The sequence below is a fragment of the Oryx dammah genome, unplaced genomic scaffold (assembly GCF_014754425.2).
Source record: "Oryx dammah isolate SB20612 unplaced genomic scaffold, SCBI_Odam_1.1 HiC_scaffold_3, whole genome shotgun sequence".
Taxonomy (NCBI): Eukaryota; Metazoa; Chordata; class Mammalia; order Artiodactyla; family Bovidae; genus Oryx; species Oryx dammah.
The window spans coordinates 275,102-281,876 of NW_024070187.1; the positions used below are offsets into that span (position 1 = coordinate 275,102).

At 34.0% G+C, this 6,775-nt stretch overlaps 1 pseudogene; it reads right to left on the minus strand.

Annotated features, from left to right (window-relative positions):
- Window positions 1-882, minus strand: LOC120861649 (annotated as a pseudogene).
- Window positions 883-6,775: the final 5,893 nt, after the last annotated feature.

Sequence of the window (6,775 nt, forward strand, 5' to 3'; positions counted from 1 at the left end):
TTAGTTCATTTCCTTTCTTACTGCGATATGGCACCAGAGTTTCTTTATGGCATTATTCATCTCCAAGTTTCTCACTGAGTAGATTAGAGGATTGAGCATGGGAGCAATGATTGTATATAAAAGAGTGAACACTTTGTCTTCTAGTAAAATAGTTGCTGGTCAAAAGTAAATGTAGAATAAAGGTGCAAAAAAGAGGACCACCACAGTGATGTGGGAACTGCAAGTGGAGTAGGATAGAGTAGGATATCAACAAGACCACAAAAGTCATCAGGGCCATGAGGCCCTAATTTGCGATGACAAGGAGAACGATTCTGGTGGTGTCAGTGCAGGCCAGTTTCAGCAACGGATACCCATCGCAGAAGTAATGATCTATTTCGTTGGGACCACAGTACGGTAGAAAGATGGCCAGGAGAAACCGACCAAAGGAACACAGGAACCCCCAGCGCAGGAAGCAGCGATCATGGCAGCGCACTTCTGCCTGGTCATGATCAGACTGCAGTGCAGAGGCTTATAGATGGCCAGATAGCGATCATAGGCCATCCCCGTGAGGATGAAGACCTCGATCCCCCCAAAGAAGTACATGGTGAAGAGCTGTGTCATGCAACCATGGTAGGAAATGGTCTTCTTTGCTGCCAGCAAGTCAGCGATCAACTTGGGGGTCACAGTGGAAGTGTAACAAAGGTCTGCGAGGAAGAAGTGACTCAGAGAAATACATGGGCTGCTTCATAAGTTGACTGGAGGTGATAAAAATCATGACAAGTAGGTTTCTGATCAGAATTGCAATGTAACAAAATAAGAACCATAAAAAAAGAGAATTTCAATTTCCTTTTTCTGAGAAAGTCCTAAGAGAATAAATTCTGTGACATTATTCCTATTTTCCATGACTCAGAGCAGTTTGTAGCCACCTGAAATTAAATAGTTATTAATCTTTATAAATATGTAAATACAGTGATGTATATTATTCCTTGTCATGGGCATTTTAAAATGGAAAGCATTCAAAACATGAAGAAAAAGATTTTGATTTTGAAAGGTTTTCCTTGCATTCTTTTTGTCCCTTTCTGAAAAATATTGATTCCTGGTAAACAACTTTGATACCTGATTTAAAAACTCACACTGTAGAATACAGCATATTTATGCAACCATTCTATTAGCATGTATTATCAAACATAACTGGATAATATGCCCTGGTAGAATTCAAGTAATGGTACTGTAGAAAAAAATCAGTCATCCCTTTCCTATTCTATTTGTTATTGAGAAAATAGACACAAAAATGAAAACTTGAGAGAAAATAAAAAAGCACTTATCTGTGGATAATGTTATATGTGAGAAAGTTCCTTCCATCTATCCTAGGTGGAAATGTGATAAGTAGAAAAAATTAACCAATTCGGAATCATGAGGTTTATATACATGGCCAAAATCAGCTTTATATCTGTCGTACCTAATTTACAAATATGATTAATTTACAAATGTGCTTAATTTACAGATAGAATATTATATTTTATAGTCAAACAAAAAGATAACAAATAAAGTATAATTACCTCTATTTTTTTCAAAAGGTATCATCTCAAACTTTAGAAGTATTTATTTTCTACATTCAGTAAGGCATTTGAGGGTAATAGTATGTTTCACTTGAATTTTTGTCTCATACAGTGTCTTACTCACTTGCATAAATTGGCTTCTTTCTAATCTATGTGTTCAAGCTGTCCAACTCTTCCTAATAATCAATCATCCTGAAAATGTTTGCTTCTTTCTCTTCCTGTATCACATGTTTCTCAGGCTGGTATCTCAGTTCCTGTATCTCAGGCTGGCTTTTCTCTCTTCAATTCCTATTATCTCCTTCTCCTCTTAGTCCCTATTGTAAAGTAATGTAAGACCAGCTCTAATAATATGCTCATAACTATTATACCATTGAACAAACCAATACCTTTCTACTGGCAGAAGTTCAAGAAGCACAGACTAGGGAGAACTACTAAGAATTAATCATTCCACTAAATCACACCAAAATTCTCTACTTCAACTATACAAAACACAAGACCTTAGTATTTAAAATATTTTATTTCATTTACTCCAAACTTCAGACCCAATATATTCACAATTTATTTTCAAATCTGTAACGCTCCTCTCCTTATTTTTCATTTTCAGTGAAATTGCCATTCGAATCTGTGTACATAAAGTAGGGTTTGGAAGAGAAAAACTGCAAATCTATCTAGTGTATGAGAGTCATCATCAATGGCCACAAGATGACATTTAAATATGTAACAACTAAAGAGTGAAGAGAGGATATTTGTAGTAGTCAAATAAGCCATCTCATTCAACTAAAAAATACATTTTAGGCTTTTAAAATATTTCCCAATAATTTAAAAGAATGCAGGGCTCTATTCTAACTTCTCCCTTAAATTATATTCTTTTGATTTGGTGGGAAACACTGTAAGTCATATATTCAATCACAAATTATTCTTTATTTAATACTTGACTTACTGCATGAATTGATCAATTAACTTATATTTTCTCAGCGTTTTTTCCCTTACGATTTGTCTAAAATCCTACCTCTGAGATTCTTTATCAGATAGCAGGTCAAATCATATTTGAAAAAGACAATGAAAATGCCATTTTGGTAAGTGTGTTTGCAGACTAAAAGTGGAAAATCAATGAAATGATTATGAATTATCAAGAAAATAAGCAAAAGCTTTTAAAATGCAGATTCTTTACTTGACTATTTCAGGCAAATTGAAAATTATTTAAAAATTTTAATCTTGAAAATGCACTCAGTCTAGGCAATTAGAAAGAGAGGGAATATTTGAAAAATACCTAGAAATTAATTTGCATTTTAAAATATAAAAACTGTTTAATGCATGACTCAAAACTATAATCTATATTCCTGAACAACTTGAAAGCATTTTCCCTATTTTCAGTTACTTCTATGGAAAATAGAAACCGTGACTCATATGTCTACAAAAGTCATGTTCATATTTTCAAAAATTAATAATTATGTCAACAGAAGATATTCTTTAAAATACTGGACTATTTGGAAATTGAAGCAAAATATTGTCTCCTTCATCTCGTTGTACTATTTTCTAACTTGTTGGCATGAGTATGCCACATCCCTTTTTTGTATTTCAGTTTAGGCCTCAATAAGCAATGAGAGTTAAACTATATGTTTAAGGATCTCTGCTGGACCCTAACTCCTTGTCCATGGTTCCAACGTAAATTTTGAGGAGTCAATAGCTGGATGTTGATGACTATTATTTTCCAAACAAATAATTTACAACTCCCCTCCAGGTTATTGTGTCTCATTTCCTTTAAGATTAACTGATCCAGTCTCAGAGAGAAACACAACTCCACCAGCTTTCCTTTTCCTTGGATCCTTTATAGCCTGATATTTTAAATTCTCTTTATCCAATCCAGGTATATAGAAGGCTCCTTCATCTACAGTTCAGACTTAAGTGTTCTTCTCTGGAATCCCTAATTATGCCCTGAAGTAGTGAACCTGGACTAGCTATTTCAAACCAATCTTTACTCAATACTATCACAGTGTATTAAACTCCTACTGCTTCCAGGTAGATTTCACTAACTATAGCCCACCATGCTATGGTTACTCACATATTCTAAGTCTTGTGGTTCTTAGAACTATCTACCTTGCTTCATTTTTTTTTTCTCTCTAATTGTTACCAGATACCGTTAAGTGCTTTAGCTTATCTCTCTAAAACAATCTTATCTTGGTGAGAGTTAAGGCTAGTGCCTCATTTTCTCCCTAACCTGGACATAATGAAAAACAAAACCAAACAAAATTTATGCCATTCAAATCTATGTTGAATAGTGAATGTTTGACTTTGGAACAGATTATATAAACTTTCTGAGCCATTTTACTTGTTTAATCCCTAAAGAAAGGAAACTAAAATTCATCTCTTTTGGATGTGGGACAGGCTATTAACCAGTTATCAATTACTATGTGTCAGGAATTGTGCTAGGTGGAAAAAAGACTAAGATCATCTAGGAGGCTTTATTGAAATTTTCATTTAGTAAGTGAATTATCTAGTTCTCCCATAATAAGATTGTGACTGGATAATGACAAGTTATGAAGGATTCAATGAATTAGATTATACAATACATTCCTCATTTAATCAATTATATGGCACTGTATCTCATCATGAATTAAATTATTAATTCTGTTAGTTTTTCCATTATATCATCACTCTACACTTTGATTATTTTAAATATTCAGTACTCATTAGTCAAATAAATTTTATTTCAATATTTGATAGAATGAAATGAAAATTCATTTTAATTACATGTCATTATCATTATAATTATTTTGTTATGTATTTAAGAGACATAAAAACACAGAATGCTTACAATAAAATTTATTTCAGAAGGATAGAGACTCAGAAAGATCACCTTAGAATTGCTCTCTAATTTTTCCTAGTATTCTATTAGAAAAAAAATCATTTGAAGGTCACATAAATTCATCCCTGTAACCTTCCTCCACTTCTCACTCCATTAGCTTACTGTGGAGACTAGACCTTTAAGAGTAGTCTTATATATTAAAACTCTGTCACTTGCCCTAAAACCCTGGTTGTCTCCAACCTGGGTGGTCTCCAAAATGTACAAAACTAAATCTGATCATGCACTATTAACCACTCCTTCATTTATTCTGAATATTTATTCAGATCATCTTCTTTAACCTCCTATTTTAATAGACAACCCTGTCTTGGCCAAATTGTAATAGAAAAAGTGGTGTTTTTAAATACAGCAGTGAGAAACTCAAGCTACAAATATGGCACATTCAGGCAATTAATAGAAAGTAAGAGCAGAGTGATTTAACATACTTTGTGCCTCTTCAGTTTTTCCTTAACAAATTTTCTGTATCTTTTACTGAAATATAAGTCACCAGCTTTCTGCTTTACTAGCTTCCCTTTAACATTCCCCAAGTTATGAAAAAATGTTTATCACAGTCATTTTTATTATTTTATGCAATTGACATAGGTAAGTTATCATACATGAGTTGTACAAAAAATATGTAGCCATGAAAGAGATGCTCTGTATTACCAGGTAAATAGAGCAATAGTTTCAAATGTTGACTGTATGAAAATGTGGTTAAAGTTTTCTAACAAACATTAACCAAGGGGCAAATGATCATTAAATTATATTTAAATAATAAATTCTAAAAACGTATTGATATAGCAACAGTGATTAATTGTGGATTGATTAAAGAAAAGTTAATTCATGTCCAACTCACCAGATACTTGGCTTAAATCTCAGTTACATGTAATATTTCACAGTACAATAATGTAAATTAACCAGTAAATTCTGACTATGTAGTAATATGTTTCATTATACAAATAATTCTGTAAAAATCTGAAAATAGAACTTACCTGCTGTCTAAAGTAAGGTGTCCAGCTTTTTTCTTAAGCAAATTCAAAATGCTTTTCCCAGTTTTATTTTAATATTTATGAGAACAAAATGGTGCCATCATTTATGTTGGCAACTATTCTTTATTTCTCTTTGAATAACATTTTTATTATATTCTATGGTGAACATTAAAACAAAGACAACACAAGGTTCCTATCTGATTTCTAAGCAAATTTTACTGGGAGTTATTTAATTTGCAGACATTTATTGGGCTCCAAAATCACTGCAGATGGTGATTGCAGCCATGAAGGTAAAAGACGCTTACTCCTTGGAAGGAGGGTTATGACCAACCTAGATAGCATATTCAAAAGCAGAGACATTACTTTGCCAACAAAGGTCCGTCTAGTCAAGGCTATGTTTTTTCCAGTGGTCATGTATGGATGTGAGAGTTGGACTGTGAAGAAAGCTGAATGCCTGAAGAATTAATGCCTTTGAACTGTGGTGCTGGAGAAGACTCTTGAGAGTCCCTTGGATTGGTAGGAGATCCAACCAGTCCTTCCTAAAGGAGATCAGTCCTGGGTGTTCATTGCAAGGAATGATGCTAAAGCTGAAACTCCAGTACTTTGGCCACCCCATGCGAAGAGTTGACTCATTGGAAAAGACTCTGATGCTGGGAGGGATTGGAAGCAGATGAGAAGGGAACGACGGAGGATGAGATGGCTGGATGGCATCATTGATTCGATGGACATTTGTTTGAGTGAACTCCGGTAGTTGGTGATGGACAGGGAGGCCTGGCGTGCTGCAATTCATGGGGTCATAAAGAGTCAGACAGGATTAAGTGACTGAACTCAACTGATTGCAGTATCTCTTTGAGTTTGGAAATTCTCTTTGGGATAATGTGACCAAAGTGAAGCTGAACTTTTCTGAACATTATTCAAAGACCTAAAAATAATTATATCAACTAAATCATATGTTCCCTATGTGTATATGAAAACCAAGTACAAATCAGCTTCTATTTTATTATGGAGACAATTGTGAGAAAACTTTTAATGATCTGGAAAGAAAGCTCATAATACCCACACCTCAGAGAGAAGAGACAAAGAAAGAAAAGGAAACTCTGAGTTAAAGGAAAAAGGAAAACATTGATACTGCCTCAGTTCAGTTTGTGGAGTGTGCTGGCTATTCCAGCATGCATCTCCTGTAGTCTATTAATAATAAAACCACTTTGAAAAGTTAACACAACCTGTTGTCCATTCTTCCTCAATGTCTTTCACTGTTGATTTTTCTGTCCACAGTTCACCCAAATAGCTCCCTTATATACCTCATCCCTGTAATGGAAGGTAATACCAAGTCTTTTTATGGTTACTTACATTTTTCTTATTGCTCAGTAACATTTTAAGACAGTATTTTCTCTTCTTTGACAGCA